Source organism: Lissotriton helveticus, chromosome 6 (genome assembly GCF_964261635.1).
Source record: "Lissotriton helveticus chromosome 6, aLisHel1.1, whole genome shotgun sequence".
In the NCBI taxonomy this organism is placed as follows: domain Eukaryota; kingdom Metazoa; phylum Chordata; class Amphibia; order Caudata; family Salamandridae; genus Lissotriton; species Lissotriton helveticus.
Genome location: NC_136067.1, coordinates 1,950,566,640 through 1,950,584,195, shown reverse-complemented (window position 1 = coordinate 1,950,584,195; position 17,556 = coordinate 1,950,566,640). Strand labels below are relative to the sequence as shown.

Below are 17,556 nucleotides of genomic sequence, written 5' to 3'. Positions count from 1 at the left end.
ATAATCGCATTGCTTGTGTTGCTTTTAGATATACAACAACGTGTACTTATTTGTCCTTATAATCGTTTGGACAGAGAAAATTATTTTGTTATGCTGCCATAGTAGTTCATTTTATGATTTCTTACTTTAATAGCTGATATTGTGTTTCTTAAGACTTCAATGAATGGCGCTTGTTTCGCGCTGCCTTGTCAAGGCTGTTCGTGCTTGTTTAATTCGTCAGCCTTTTGCGGGGGGAGGGGGGGGCGTGGTTCCTCTGACACCAGTAGTGTACAGTGGGGCAGTGTACGCGGCAGATTTGAGCGGCAGGGACTTGGTGACTGGACTCAGAAGCAAACACGTTGGTGAGTTTTCTTTGATTCATTTTTCATCGCTGCCAAGATTTCAGATTGCTTATGTGTGACATTTAAATAATTTCAGTGTACTTATGAGTGACATTCAATGACTATAAGTGACACTTTCTCGCTAGCAAAATCAAGCAATGAAGACAAGGGAAACACATAAATATCAGGAATTATACCCCTTTGAGTTATGAGAAGCTCTAAAAATAACTTGAACTGGTACAGAACACCTGACATGCAAGGTCAATAAACTATTACCCCTTTCTATTATAAAACAATTGTGTCATCATGATATTTAACAATGAACATCAAAGACCAAAATAATTAAAGAATATTTTGCCCTTTAAGCGATAATGTCTTTGACTCCGCTCCCATACTCGAACATCATCACCATCACACTCCAGTGCTCTGATGGAGTCTCACCTGTGCCACCTGCCAGGCTGAGCTGGGATCACTGTTGCTAGGTTCTTAGGTAGCAGAGGGCCAGTGGGTCACCTGTAGGGTAGGTGGCTTGCTAACTGTGGTGCTCACAAAGGCCTAGCGGACGTTCCTGGTTGCTACACTTGTGTTGTTCTAGGCTGATCTCTGAGGTCTCTGCCAGTCTCAGATCCTCACTCAGCTCTGAGCTTGCCTGCTGCTGTGCTGCCATGTGGGCTGCAGGCTGTCACCTTTAATGTGTGTGGCCGCTGGGGGACACAGGAGCCCACACGTTTACATGCCCAGAGGCATTGCATTGGGCACAAAGTTGTTGACAAAATAATAGGAGATGCAGGCGGCGATCTTATCAAGATTGATGAGACAAAAGATGATCATCAATCATGGGCAGAGGAGTGGGGACAGAGCCAAGTAAGATAATCCTCTACCCCAGTGACACTGACCCAGCCAGGAAAAACATGCTACACTGCCTGTGCCAGCTCCTCCGTTACCCTGTTGGGACGGTCACCACCTCCACACAGTACATTGTGAGGAGTTATGAATCCAGGTGTCACCTTTCGCAGTGCACGAGCGGCACAGGAACAAACATCCAAGCTGTTTCATGATTTGGCCAAGTAACTGAAGCAGCGCGCTTTCGCCTAGAAAAACAACATATCCTTGGAGAAGCGTGGAGGGCTGGCTAGACAGTGAGTATTACATTCCTTTTATTTGGAAGCAGTGATGGATGTGTTCACTGCTGATGCAAGAACCCATGGCCTTTAAGGCGGATACTCTTTAAATCTTGTCTGACTCAGGGCCTAGATTTACTAACGGCTTGTTCGGGCATAGCAAGACTCAAAGGTATTGAAAGCCGCAGCACTGATTTACTTTCAGAGCAAAAAGTGTTTTGTGCTGAAATGGTGGACTTTTCACAGTGCCAATTCCACTTAGTGTCAAGCTGGTATTTCTGGGGTAGGGTCAATGCAAACACTTATTGATTTTGAGGCAAAGGCTGGCCTACTAAAGTAGCTGGAAAGAACTTGCGGCTAGTGGAAGCATCAAAGAAACTAAGCGATGGATGAAGTGCTTGAATTAATGAAAGAAGGCACAAACCAGGGGATAGCATTGGATTCCCCCAGAAACCGATTCATTGCTGGTCTGCTGCAGCGCACAGCACACAGGCAGTACAGCTGATGCTTCTGTGGCTGTCCATGCTTTGGGATTTTAATAGGGCCTTCCAAATAGAACTAATCAATATTCCAATAGCTTGTGGTTTGCACTGTGCACAGGACCAATGCTTGATCAAAGCACTAAATCGTGTTTGTGTCCATGTGAAAGTTATGTACATCAGGTAAGTATCTGTGCCACAGGAGGACCAGTGCATAACTCATACAGTGTGCCCTACTGGGTATATGTCCCTTAAAACCCAGCTTCCAGGAGCCATAACGCTAATTATAAATAACATGTCTCCCATCATTGGCCCTGTGCTAGTTAGTAACCATGAGTAGTTCTGTGCCTCAATGTAAGATACTATCACAATGCATGGCATCATATGCCACAGTGCAAAGATCATGCGCCAGGGTACTTCCAATGTATGTAAAGTTGGGCCAAATATTCCAGGGTGTGGACAATTACATGAAGCCACTGCTGTGATATACCACAAGATGCAACAGCAAGATCCCAGCCAGACATCCTCTGTCCTGGTAGGAGGTTCTGCCTGCTCTGCCATCAGGTGGTCGTGATAGTGACAAACCTTCCGGTGTGAGCGCGATGTTCAGACAATATTTGGAGTCCGCCATCTTCTGGAAGGAGGACCATGGAACCCACTGTATGGGATCAGCATTTGTACGGCCAGTGGTTACCACTGTTCTGGCCACTAAACACTGGTGGTCTTTCATGGAAAACTCCACAAGTGTCGGAAATGCTGGGAGAAAGGTCACTGCATGCCAGGAAGACCTGTTGTAACCACTGTTCAACCCTGCTTTCCAGGCATGCGGGCTCTTGCCTTTTGTGTCCAATGCATGGATTTTCTGGGCCAGGAGCAAAATATACCACATACAGCGTTATTAGGCAAAAAGCCTTCCTTTGGCCGTTTGCACTGTTTTAAATACGTCCTTGCATCTATTTTTCACGCATGCATGCATAACATGAACAGCTGCATGTATCCTGATCAGTCGCGGTCTTCCTGTGCATCGTGGTTGAACATTTAAAGGAACCAGTCTCAATTATGCAAACAGAAGACACTGGCTCCCTGTGAGACAGCGAGTCAAGTGTTGCTGGTTGTTGCTTTCCTTTCAGTGATGTCAGACCCACGTGACCCAGAGAGGCCTGCCTTCATCTGAGATCACAATTGTTTTTCTTTTTTTTAAGGATCTTAATCTGCACTATACTTGCGGCAACTAAATAAACAAAGTAAGAACGTCTCTTGATTATGTGACCATGGAACTAAGTGCAGCAGCATAATCACCAGTGTGGCAGTATGTTCTCTGCCGTTTCTATCACGCTGCCGGTGCACGACAGACAGTCACTACCAGCTTATTTCCCTCAGGCTGAGCACGCGCAGGTGATCAAGGTGCCAAAAATGCATGATAATATGTTTTAATGCAGTGATGCGGACCACCACATTAAAATGCGTTAGTCTAACGCCTGATACATGGTATTTGGCAGGTCTGATTTTTGACTGTTAGTTTTGTATGAGGAATTGAGCGAAGCAGTGACGGTAATGTCCCTGAATAAACGTTTACTAAGAAACATTGTCAAAAAAGGTATTGAGAATTTTGCAAAAATTGATGTGTGAAAAATGCATGTGTGCTCTCTGGCGTGTGAGATTAGTCGATTACAATTTTAATTCAAGTCAAAAAATGTCTTTATACAATTTGCAGAAGCAATCATAAAAGCACAATAGGAAAGGATTATTTATAACTGTAATAACAAGCATTTGCAATGCACTAGGTCTCGTATTAGGAAAGTTTGAGCTATTGGTATTGTAAATGACACATTTTTTATTTATGTTTTGGTTTTGAAAGTCGCAAAATTAATAACTTTGTCATTTACAATGCCAATACTTTTAACTTTTGCAAATGTGACACCTATAGCATTTGTAATGCAATATGTGTTGTATTTACGTGACTTAGATGTATTTATATTACAAATAACAATTGCTTTTAATTTTTTAAAATAATTAATACTTAAATAAAAGTAGAGTGAGGGCGATAGAGTGAGGGCGATAGATAGAGTGAGGGCGATAGATAGAGTGAGGACGATAGATAGAGTGAGGACGATAGATAGAGTGAGGACGATAGATAGAGTGAGGACGATAGATAGAGTGAGGGCGATAGATAGAGTGAGGGCGATAGATAGAGTGAGGGCGATAGATAGAGTGAGGGCGATAGATAGAGTGAGGGCGATAGAGTGAGTGAGGGCGATAGAGTGAATGAGGGCGATAGAGTGAGTGAGGGCGATCGATAGAGTGAGTGAGGGCGATCGATAGAGTGAGTGAGGGCGATAGAGTGAGGGCGATAGAGTGAGGGCGATAGAGTGAGGGCGATAGAGTGAGGGCGATAGAGTGAGGGCGATAGAGTGAGGGCGATAGAGTGAGGGCGATAGAGTGAGGGCGATAGAGTGAGGGCGATAGAGTGAGGGCGATAGAGTGAGGGCGATAGATAGAGTGAGGGCGATAGATAGAGTGAGGGCGATAGATAGAGTGAGGGTGATAGATAGAGCGAGGGCGATAGATAGATAGAGTGAGGGCGATAGATAGCTAGAGTGAGGGCGATAGATAGAGTGAGGGCAATAGATAGGGCGATAGAGTGAGGGCGATAGAGTGAGGGCGATAGAGTGAGGGCGATAGATAGAGTGAGGGCGATAGATAGAGTGAGGGCGATAGATAGAGTGAGGGCGATAGATAGAGTGAGGGCGATAGATAGAGTGAGGGCGATAGATAGAGTGAGGGCGATAGATAGAGTGAGGGCGATAGATAGAGCTAGGGCGATAGATAGATAGAGCGAGGGCGATAGATAGATAGAGTGAGGGCGATAGATAGCTAGAGTGAGGGCGATAGATAGAGTGAGGGCGATAGATAGAGTGAGTGAGGGCGATAGAGTGAGGGCGATAGAGTGAGGGCGATAGAGTGAGGGCGATAGAGTGAGGGCGATAGAGTGAGGGCGATAGAGTGAGGGCGATAGAGTGAGGGCGATAGAGTGAGGGCGATAGAGTGAGGGCGATAGATAGAGTGAGGGTGATAGATAGAGCGAGGGCGATAGATAGATAGAGTGAGGGCGATAGATAGCTAGAGTGAGGGCGATAGATAGAGTGAGGGCAATAGATAGGGCGATAGAGTGAGGGCGATAGATAGAGTGAGGGCGATAGATAGAGTGAGGGCGATAGATAGAGTGAGGGCGATAGATAGAGTGAGGGCGATAGATAGAGTGAGGGCGATAGATAGAGTGAGGGCGATAGATAGAGCTAGGGCGATAGATAGAGTGAGGGCGATAGATAGATAGAGCGAGGGCGATAGATAGATAGAGTGAGGGCGATAGATAGCTAGAGTGAGGGCGATAGATAGATAGAGTGAGGGCGATAGATAGGGCGATAGAGCGAGGGCGATAGATAGAGCGAGGGCGTTAGATAGAGCGAGGGCGATAGATAGAGTGAGGGTGATAGATAGATAGAGCGAGGGCGATAGATAGGGCGATAGATAGAGTAAGGGCGATAGATAGATAGAGTGAGGGCGATAGATAGATAGATAGAGTTAGGGCGAAAGATAGATAGAGTGAGGGCGATATATAGAGCGAGGGTGATAGATATAGTTTTAACCCATTTGATAGATGGAAAATGATTTATTTTGAAATATTTAAAAAAATGGAAGATGAACCTTCTTTTGATTGTTTCTCGATGCTTCCACTCATGACTGCCAGGCCAATAGCTGTGTAAACTGATGAAGAAGGGCGTTATTGAGTGAACTCCATTTGAGCAATGTATTATCTGGCATTATCCTAGTACTAAAATCCACCAGGCATCTAAATCTGAGTGCATATTTATTGATTAAATAAATGTGGAAAGATACTAGTCACAGCTTCATCTAACAAAAAAAGCCAATATAAATATGGACCAGCGGAGCCTGGTGGCTTAGTGGACTAATGCGTCCACTGGGGGGCCTGTGTTCAAATACCGACGGGTCCACTCACCTTTCATGCTTCTGAGGTCGATAAAATGTGTACCATTGATTTGGGTAACAAACATCTGTTATTTAGCGCAAAGATACCCTTAGGTGAACTTGCGCTTTACAAATGCACATTATGATTAATATTGAAAGGGAGTGAAAAATAAATATATAGATTCATGCAGCTGGTAATATCAATATTTAAAAAAAGAATAATACCCTAAAAATGAGAGTCCCAATTATAAGCCATGGGATAGAGACAGGCTGGAGACATTTTTTACCAGCAAGGTAACATTTGCAGCAGACTTCTATCCCCCACAATGACCCGGAACTGCTTTCCAGGGTCACCCTCAGAGAATCTAGTAAATTCCTAACTTGCACTCCACCACAGAATCAAACAATACAGAATGAGATTGATTATGTTGTCTCTGGAGTAAGAACACATTAACCATCTTCTGCGAAACAACGATGTGTGAGAAAACACTAACAGCAGAATGTCCCAGGCGTGTTTCAAGGCCAAAAACATGCAGATTGTAGTAAGGACAACATTCCCAAGGATAGTAGCGTGAGACAGAACAGAAAAAATCCCGGCTCCGATAGAAATGTTTAGAAGCGAGGAGACCAGATGCTACCGACGCAGCGTTAGCGCCCCTCGTCGGCCCTCATGCCTATGGACTAGTAATTAATAGGGCATGCACGAACCGGACGGCAAACCAGGTGTTTATCACCCTATTGAGCAGCACCGCTCCGAGGGCACGAAACGAGCCCACGCGCGAGCACCCGGTTAGCATCTGAACATGGAACGTGCCGTGCCCTGGAGGGCAGCACAACCGTCCCTGCTTGACCAAAGGCTTCCACATCAAAGAGCAGGTGTCAAGGGGGCGCCATGACGAAGAGGAGGAGAGTGTGAGCGGGGACCCCAGTCAGCAATGCGCACTGACCTGTGGATGTCATATAGTGCAGCTTGCGTGTGCTCTCGGGTGACTGAAATCTAAGGGGCGGTGTGTGTTCACCAGCGATGGGGCCCTAAGTGAACAATAGCGTGTGTTCTCTGGTGACTCAGATGTAAATGGAGACAAGCTGTTAACTCCCGCACATTGGCGTTCTCAAGGGCTGTCGGTGCACTGAAGGCCTTTTCACTTCGTCTAGGGAAGAGACCGCCGACAGTGCTGATCAAAATATATAACGCAAAGTGTCTCAGCATTGCGACCTATGGCGCCGGGGTTTGGGGCGAGGTCAATGTAGAACAGCTTCAAAAAATTGAAAACTCTTTTTTAAGGTTTCTGCTGGCAGTCCCAAAAAGCACCACAACGTATGGTTGCCATCTTGAACTTGGATTGGACTATATTTCGGACATTATTAAAATCCAACCGATTATGCTGTGGCGAAGGATATGGGTAACGGAACAATGCCATCTCACGAGAACAATCATCCAAGATTGTATGAAACTAGACAATATGGGAAAGATAAGATGGCTAGTATACGTTAAAACCTTCCTTACCGACATTGGTCTACCAAGATATTTTGAGGATCCTCCATCAGTAGCAGAACTCTCAAAAACAGATTTAAAAAATGCATGCTTGTCGCACCTGTCCCAGAAGCGCTTGTTAATTGAAAAAAGGAAAACAACTGTGCAGCATTGTTTACTTGTACAAGTTCTTCTTACTATCCAACCATATTTACAGCTTAATTTAAACCATTATGCTACATTTTTGTTGACCCGTTTTAGGTTTAATATACTCCATCGTATGATTACTTTTCCATCCCAAAATGATTGGTCAGTAAAACTTCCCCCTTGTCCTTGTGATTCTATTTCTTTACAATCAACTATCCATGTTCTTTTTTTCTGTAAATTTTATGTTATCCCACGCAGGCGTTGGATAGTACCAATTTTAAAGGCTTTGAAGTTGCGTCAGTGCCGTCCGGCCTATCTGGCCTTACAATTTCTGGATAATGAACTCATAACAAGGTCCATAGTTCACTTTTTTAGATTTTGTGTCAGACATCGCACCAATTTATGATAAGGGGATAACATTCTTTTAAATACACATGAATTCTGGAAAGGTAAAAAAATGTGTAGTTTTAACACACAAAGCTCAAAGTCATGAATTTTTTTATAATGTACTTAATATGTTTTTATATGAAAATGTAATTGCCCTATTTTTATGAACTTTTATGGTTTTTCAAAATAACGGAAACCGAATAAAGATGATTGACTCAGATGTAAAGAGTGAGATGCCCAGAAAAGTGGCACAGAGTGAATGAGAAATGCTCAAAATGCAGCAAAGAATGAGTGAGAAAGAATGAGAAAAGCACAGAAAAGGGACTGAGAGAAAATGAGAAAAGCACAAAAAAGCGGCAAGGAGTGAATAGTAGGGAATAAGAGATGCACAGAAAACGGCAAAGAAAGGATGAGAAATACTCAAAAAAGAAGCACAGAATAAAAGAGAAATGAAAGAGAATGAAAGAGAAAAACCTCAGAAAGTGACAAAGGAAGTCAAAGGGCAAAGAGGCAGTGAAAGTGGTTAAACGTGAAAGAGGCAAAAAACGAATGAGAAAGGATGGGAAATAGGCTCGACCTAAAAAGCACTCCTTAAAGTGTTGCAGCTGTTTCCACATTCTGATCCGTTTGTAAGAGGCTCTAGGTGCAAGCAGTGAACACAAGAAGGCCGACGGTCACAACTTACAAAGCGGTTTTTAGTGCTTTATTTGGAACAATGTTCATGAATTTCACGGAAGCCTCTGGTGATTTAATTTACAACAGCATCTCGAGAAGTACAGAAACCCACTAACCCCAAAACAAGAGCACGCTGGCGGGGGAGAGCTCTTTGAAATGTGAAGCTCTCGGCGAGGGGGGAGGAGAAGTCAGCGGATCCCTTTGAAGCACGCACGGCCTCGCGGCCGTGAAAGAAGTGTGAACAAGCAACAAATGGCTTTCATGCGGTGATGCGAGGCAGGCGGATAGAAGCGCGTTCACAAGACCACATGCACTTCTGGAAATCCGCATTTTTCAGAGCTTAGTTTAGCTCTTAGTTTAGCCCCAATAGTCTCGTCCTATTCATTCCTTGCGGAATGGAAGAGGACAAGACCTAAAAATGTATTCAATAATGTCAGTACAATTTCATGAAGGAGCATGATACACCCTCATTAAAACAGAGATATAAAACAGAAACACGTACACACACACACAACAGCAGACCAAGGTCAAGCACCTCCACTCCTTCAGTTTCAAAAAATCAACAAATTAAGTGCTACAATTTCCGGCATCCGATGCTGAGAGATGCCTATTAACAATAAGAATCCAAACCAAAGGAAGGTGCACTTCGTAGAAGTCAGGACCAATGACAAGTAAATACTTTATGGAATCTTCTTTTTATTGAATTCTTGAATAAAACAACACCGGCACACAGCCACCGCGTTTCATTGCCCAGTGCCACGGGAACTTCGTCAGGGCTTATATAGTCTGTAGGCTCAGTAACCTGCGTAGTATTGTACATTCATGTATGGATCAATGGATTGTCAACCCCAGATCCCGTTGTCCTGGATTTGATAATAGGTTTCCTTAAAATATGAAGTGGATTTGTAAGTTGCCAAAGTTTATTGTATTGGTGCTTAATATATCTGGTGACGCAATAACAATTTGATGTGCCACAGGGATGAGTGCTCGTATCTGGCGCAACTAAAAGTGATGTGACCCGTCGCACGTCTCTTGACCTAGTAATTGGAATGTTCCAGGCGCAGAAGTCACAAAGTACTTGGGTGGAATTTCTCGCAAAGCAAGGCGTGGTACACCAACTGTTTCCACCCAATTATTGCCGGTATGACGAGTCTCGATGGGTAAATGGTAAACCTCCAGAATCCTTCAAATGTCGGGATTCATACGTCGGGCAGCATGATAACTGGAACAGGCGTAAAAGCGTAAAAAGCAGGTGCAAAGCTACCCATTTAGGGCAGATAAAGATAATATGTAAAGTGTCTAGTGCAGAAGTCATATTACATTTGCAAGGAGGGCAATCTGAGGGCTAATGCAAGCGTGGAAACATATTTAAAGGAAAATACGTTAATATTCTACGCAGGACCGGCATATTCACTGTTAAGCTCATTTCCATTTTGTTCATAGACTTCACCATCACGTATTGCATGTAACTATTTACACTAAGGCCCTTGTCTCTTGTGTGAGGGTTTTAAAAGCCACTTTAGCCCATGCATTATCTGATTTTCAATCATCTCCGGTGTGCTAAACAATTGGAGTTTGCCCATCGCCCCCAAAGTGGTTTTAATAGAACTCAACCATGGTATATGTTGACTGTAATCCATATTCAAACAATCATGAATAATCTATTAAACTCTAATTCACTTTTAAGGCAAATAGAAAGCTATGGGAGTATTGGGTGGAGTTGCATAAAACCTGAGAGAAAATCTGCTCCCAGCTCTTCATGCACTATTTCTTCTGGTACACTCTGGGTGATCCACAATATTCTCCCCCAAAAATGTTTTCAGCCACTTGTATTGAGGGCAGGGTATGTATCCCTAAATTTTTGCACCATAAGCTACCATCTGAATACACTTCACATTATAAAGGTATAATATTGATTTTATATGGCTCTAGCCTAGGCGCATTGAAAAGGCATCCATTCCTAGAGCTACCCTATTAAAAGATTGAACATGTGCTGTTCTCCAACAAAATGCCTAGATAGCAAAACGTGTTCACTTTCATTGTTAGGTGAGCCTTAATGAAAATGTTTTTTCGTTTTTGCATTTTTTGGGCCTACTTTCAGTGTAAAATTTGGAGTAATTCATTTTCAGACCCAAATTCTCCATAAAATCGTAAAAACAATGTAATAATAGCTGTAAGCCATTTGCTGTACACGAAATAAGGACAGAATAAAGACAGAATCACACACATACTGCAAAGTTGGGACCATTCTCTTTCTTACCATCGGCACATCCTTCCAGTATTTTATTATATAAAATAAAAAGCATGGAGGCCAAAATGCATCCCTGTCGAACTTCCCTGCCTAACTGGAAGTGCGTAGTGCATTCTCGAGGCAGCATATCACACAGCTACTTCCAGTCACGTATGCAAATGATGCAGAAAAGCTACAAGGGCTTCATCTTCCCCCATGCCCCTCAGCACAGCCCAGGGCATTGATCTATTCTTTATATCAAATGCTGTGCTGAGGTCCATGAAGGCCAAATATATAACAACCCTTTTTGGCAACGGTATGTTTACTAATTAAATGGTAAAGGTCAGGGCACAAGTCCTAAAATAAGAAGTGGGGGGACTAACCTAGTTAATCAGTATGCAAGTGGCATCGCAGCGCGTGGCATCGTGTGACATCACAGCGCGTGGCATCGTGTGACATCACAGCACGTGACATTACAGGAACTGGCTTCACAAGAAGTGATATCAGATCTTAAGCCCTCACATATATGTTTAGCAGGTGTATCATGAGTACATTTAAGCACATTTCCAGTATACTTGCAAACCCTCCTGATTTATGCAGAAGATTCACACTTTCACACGCTACATATAAAACAATGTTAACTTTTGTCAGCGTTAATTTTTCTATAGCCATAGTGCTTTAAAAGAAATAGTGATATTTAAATTATTACAACGCCTCCTCAAGGGTAATAAACATATATAAATGCAATTTATTTTGTGCAAATACTGGGAAAGATTAACACATCTGACGTTCTAACAGTGCATGCAAATCTCCTAAACAGAGCCTGAACAAAGTGAAAAGCTGCCTCTCCTAAGTATGTGTGAAGTGCTAACAAGGTGCGAGCCTTTGTTTCCCCTCTGCTGCATTTGCATCAGGTGTGAGGCTCCTGACTGCTGCCAGCCAGGAAACTCCAACAAAAGGAGGCTTGATGACCCCTGAGACTCGGCCTTTATGGCCGAGTATCCCAGCAGGAGTCAGAAATAAGAGAGCCCCGTCCCCGCCTGCCCATTTTTGTGATCGAAAGCAGACAACAACATGCAGGAGCTGCTGAATGGCATGGTGGACGGCATCCACCCTGTGAAAGAAGTGGGGGGACGGCGTCCACCGGAGTGGACCCCCGACTCGTGCCTTGGTAAAGGTTCAAGTTTTGTTCAATTGTCCCTCGTCCTGGCCTATAGCCATACGGAATATCTGACAGGGTTTCTTTGCTATTTGCTCAATTTGTTAGACTTTTTAGAGGAACCTACCCAGAACCTACACCTCAGCATCTGTCAATGATATGGACGATAGTATACTGCGTCCACTCGATTTCCCTTTTAAAAATTGGAACGATGACTGATTGTTTCAGAGTTATTGGGATGTGCCTGCAGACTGCAGCGTTCAATGCTGGGTGATTAAGGGGGCCCAGAGATCAATACTTGATTTAAAGACATCCCCGGACACCTCATCTGGTCCTGGCACCTTCCATGATATAAGTTCGGCTATGCCTTCCCGTACCTCATCCAATTCAATTTGCTGCTTCAGCCCCCTCTCGGGCAATACAGTAGAGCGCTAATCACAATTACTTGAGTAGATCTGTTCAAAGTGAGCTACCCATTTCTTGGCTGGTATAGATTGTCTCATATCCGGTATTCCTACCTTGTTAAAATGTGGCTGATTGACAATTCTCCATAAGGCTGAACTGTTCCTATCATTACAGGCCTCCTTTTGATCTTCCCAGGCTAGTTTCTTTAAATAATTCTTCTGATTCCTACATGCCTGCACATAGATCTTTCTGGCATCTTTTACAGCTCATGTGGACCTTTGCTTTTGTTTAAGGGCCAATTTTAGATCCTTTTATGCCCTCGAGCAGGCCTTATCAAACATTAGGGCCTTCCCCAATGGCTTGGTCTGGAAAGGGCTTTCTGGACCTCACTGCAAATATTGGAAAACGAATTCACAATAGCCTGTTCAAATGAATTAAAATTTAGACACACCTCGAAATCATGACTATACATACACAAACACAAGTGCTACTAGCTATGAACGCAGATAAAACATAACAGTATTTTATGAAGCAAAAGAATATATTTTATAGATGTTTGTGTTCATCTACATAGATACGTCTGAATATAGGTGTTCAGCGACCTAGAACTAGCGTTGGCTTAATTTTCATAGGAAAATACTGGCCATCTTTTCATGTTTGGTGATTGAGGAAGGGCCAGAAGCTGGTAGCTGAATGATGATTTTTTTCCTGACATAAAATATATGATTGTAACCAGGCAATAATCATCTGATTGATTATTTTTTTTTTAAGTAACTATTGGTTGGCTGGGTCTAAAGTATTTTTGATGTCATTTCTTTTATCTGACGTTTTAAGTTTATATTTTAAAGGGGGAAAGTTAACAGCATTTTCAGATTTTTCAAATTGTTATCAGCTTTAAAGTAAAAATAAATGCCATGGTGGCAAAGTACTGGCAAGGCTACCTCAAACAGCAATCAAGTTGTCCTTTGTCAGGAGTGTGTAGTTTTGTCATTTATAACGGAAAAGGTAAACTGCAGTACCCGAAGGAAAAGAGAAAGTACAGGATAAACTGGACTTTTGTGACATGGGGAAATTTGAGCTCTCTTGATTACATCATTTTGAACGAAAGACAGTTTTTAGTGTGGATATGTGTGAAAGCAGTATGGAGAACATTAAGTTGTCATTTGCCGTGTATTACTGGGTTTGGAGACTGAAGGATAACTTGGCCTAGCTAGGGTCTTACTGGCCCTCAATGCCATATCAACAAGGATGCCAATAAAAAACATTCTTGGATGCTACTGCATAAGCTTTGAATGTTGCTTCACATGTTTGTTTCTGTTTAATATTTGGCTTCTCTAACGTTATTCCTTCAAAGAACAGTGATGCATCAGAGATAACTGAAGTAAGAAAAACACCTCTTCACAAGAGAAGAGGGCTTTTTAGTATGATCGAAATGGCTGATATCCAGTGTTTCCCCAGAATAGTTGGAATCTTAAGCAGTTTCATTACAGCAATCCCCCAACTTTTTACGGCAGCAGTACAGCCATTACATCTTACCCCTATTTGTTTTGACTAGTCACCCGCTGGCAATCATGCTTTTCTGCCATAATCCCTTCCTTTTTCTTGTTCCGCACCAACCCATTTTCATCATACATTAGAGGACAAGCTTAGTTCTTGTCTTTCTTCCTCGCATCAACTTAAAAAGTACCTCAACAAAATATGCATACTGAGTAGTGTTCACGCCCTTTTTTCCAAACCTTTTCTTACAGCATAACCACTTTTGACAGTCAGTTGTATGGTACTTATGACTATTCTAGTAGCTCTATCCACTATCCTATTTGATTGCGTATTTTGATGCCGCTCCATTAAAAAAGAAAAAATGCATCACACTCAAAGCCAACTGCACACCACTGTCACTGGGTACACTTCCCTCCTAAAATGTATTTGAAAACATTAATGGCTTCTCTTGATCCTATGTTAAAAACCAACTAGAACCACATAGAACTCACATGAACTTTGGCAACAGCAAACCTCTCCCCATGTAATACATGGATTCAGTGAAGTCAGTCCAATTACGTTACCATGCTTCTCCAATTCAATTTGGCGATAAGGATGGGGTTTCCAGTATAGTATGATCCTGGCAAACCCCATTGTACGTAAGTGCATGACTTGCTACTTCAGTGTCCAGTGGTAACATGCGCAACATAGTGCACACATGTGCATACTGCTGCCTCGGACAAGAGTCACCATGCCCGACTTCTGTACCTGGCATTAGCAAGTTTAGTTGTGTAACTATGTTCTTCTGGGCCTGTCAGAGTTAAAAGTAGCATGCAGTAGTTGAAAGATATCCTTCGGTCCCTTGCAGTTTCACGTTTAGTTGTGCAAAGGTTTTCTTGTGGGAATTGGCTCTTGTATTTAAAAGGAATCATTCTGGGTCTGTCAGTGCAAAGTTCAGTTACGCAAATTGAGAAGATTGATATATTGTTGCACTTGATTTAGGATGCTTTGTCTTCTGAGCTGTAAAATGTACATTATGGTGAGAGAACTGGCTAGCATGTTGTTTTGATATGGTGCATGTTTTAAAGTTTGCATTTGGAGCTACTGTGAGGTCCTACCAGGGGACTGGGCCCAGAAATCAGTGTGCCTTTATCTGAGCCTGCGATAATCTACGTGCCAAGTATAAAGCTTGCATATGTATTTGGTGTTTTAAGTTGTGAAAGAAAAGAGGTTAATGTGGCCCCTGTGTAGTCCAATTCCGCAAATATGAGAAGCTTTTAAGCTGAATAACGTTATGTAATCAAGTTTTAGTGTAAGTATTCAACAAGACAATAAAATGTTTATAGAACCTTTGCATATATACTTGTGCCTTGACTGGAGGATGAGTTCATTACTCTGGTCCTGATGATGGTGGCGTACAGCTAATTGCCGAATGAACTCACCTGCCCGGACCACGCTCGCCGGCACCTTTCCTCTCCAATGTTCGTCATGGTGGCGAAGGAGCAGACCGCGACTTTGAGATATTATCAGATCAGCAAAGGAGGCATGCTGACTCTGTTTTTGGGGGTTTGCTCTCTCTGCCTCGATTCCATGTTTGTTTCTGCTCTGCTTTCTCTCGAAGAGGGGTTTGAGGCAGGACCTGCCTCCGCACTATGTCAGGCCAACGCCTAGCAGCAGGTGGTGGAGGTGCGGCTCAATCTCTCTGCACTCTTGACTGGTCTTTGGAGCAGAGTGGGTGCCCTCAAAAATCTGTAGCTGGGATAGCCGGACCTGCTGGGCAATGTCAGCAACAGCACCAGTCAACCGGGTTCCCTGCTGATGGGCATAAAACACTGCCATCTTTACATGAAGCAGCTTTCACAGGATTGATTTTTCCAGACGTCATGGAGCCCAAAGTTGAGTTTGAGCCCAAAAAGTCCAAGTCGACTTCAGAGGAACCCAAGGTAACCACAATGGTACAATCATATGCAGAGGTAAAGGAGCAGGGCACTGCAAGCAGCAGTGTCTTGGCGTTTTAGACTGAAAGGTCATTAGTACAGGTACTGGTACTGTTTTCTTCAGCTGCATCTATTCAAGATACTGGTATGGCTATAAATTCACCATATCTTCAGCAGCATTCTCGTGGTGTCTCACGCTGGTTTCCCTTGTGGGTTGGCCAGTCCCCATGCCTGAGTCTAGTCCAGAAAACAATTACTGAGTTTTTAGGTAAAGTACCCAAGGGTCCCACATGGCCATAGAGGCATCTAAATTGGCTGGTCCATATGACACTATTCAGGAGCATCTTGTGGATCCATCTACCTCTTGGGGTTCTGAACAATTAGGTAAATTCCAACAAGAGACCTTATCTCAAGCGTGCACCATTGAAATGCCCACTGCTCTGTTAATAAGTTGCATTTGATTTAATGAGTGTTCAATCAATCAATCAGGAATTTGTATAGCGCGCTACTCACCCGGAAGGGTCTCAAGGCGCTTGGGGGGGGAGGGGTACGTCACTGCTCGAACAGCCAGGTCTTGAGCTGCTTCCTGAAGGAGAGATGGTCTTGGGTCAGCCAAAGGTGGATGGGGAGGGAGTTCCAAGTCTTGGCTGCCAGGTAGGAGAAGGATCTTTCTCCGGTGGTGGCTCTGCGGATGCGTGGTATGGCGGCGAGGGCGTGGCTGGTCGATCGTAGCTGGCGGGTGGGCGTGTAGAAGGTCAGGCGGTCGTTGAGGTACTGTGGGCCCATGTCGTGGAGAGCCTTGTGTGCGTGCGTGAGGAGCCTGAACGTGATTCTCTTGCTGACGTGGAGCCAGTGCAGGTCTCTCAGGTGGCAGGAGATGTGGCTGTGTCGGGGGATGTCCAGGATGAGTCGTGCGGAGGCGTTCTGGATGCGTTGGAGTCTTTTTTGAAGTTTGGCTGTGGTTCCGGCGTAGAGGGTGTTCCCGTAGTCCAGTCGGCTTGTGACGAGTGCCTGGGTGACGGTCTTCCTGGTTTCGGTGGGATCCGTCGGAAGATCTTGCGGAGCATGCGCAGGGTGTTGAAGCACGATGAGGAGACGGCGTTGACTTGTCTGGTCATCGAGAGGGAGGAGTCCAGGATGAAGCCCAGGTTGCGTGCGTGGTCCGTTGGCTTGGGAGTGGTGCCCAGGGCAAGGGGCCACCAGGAATCGTCCCAGGCAGAGGGTGATGATCCCAGGATGAGGACTTCCGTCTTGTCTGAGTTCAGTTCCAGGCGGCTGTTCTTCATCCACTCGGCGACGTCTTTCATCCCTTCGTGTAGGCTGGCTCTGGCGGTGGCGGGTCGTTGGTGAGGGAGAGGATCAGCTGGGTATCGTCGGCGTAGGAGATGATGTTGAGGTTGTGTTGGCGTGCGATGGCTGCGAGGGGGCTCATGTAGACGTTGAAGAGGGTTTGGCTGAGTGATTATCCTTGTGGTACGCCGCAGATGACTTCGGTGGCCTCTGATCTGAACGGGGGAGGCGGACTCTCTGGGTTCTTCCGGCGAGGAACAAGATGATTCACTCCAGTGCCTTCTCTTGGATTCCGATGTTGCTGAGGCGCTGCACTAGGGTGCGGTGGCAGACAGTGTCGAACGCTGCAGAGAGGTCCAGGAGGATGAGGGCCGCTGTTTCCCCGTTGTCGAGCAGGGATCTGATGTCATCGGTGGCTGCGATCAGGGAGGTCTCGGTGCTGTGGTTGGCTCGAAAACCGGACTGCGAG

At 44.3% G+C, this 17,556-nt stretch overlaps 1 protein-coding gene across 1 annotated transcript in view; it reads left to right on the top strand.

Annotated features, from left to right (window-relative positions):
- Positions 1-233: 233 nt before the first annotated feature.
- Positions 234-17,556, top strand: part of ESCO2 (establishment of sister chromatid cohesion N-acetyltransferase 2) — a 364,228-nt gene continuing 346,905 nt past the window's right edge. Inside the window, exon 1 of the mRNA XM_078649953.1 lies at positions 234-341. The gene's annotated coding sequence lies outside the window, so the exon portion shown is untranslated. The remainder of the gene's footprint in view (positions 342-17,556) is intronic.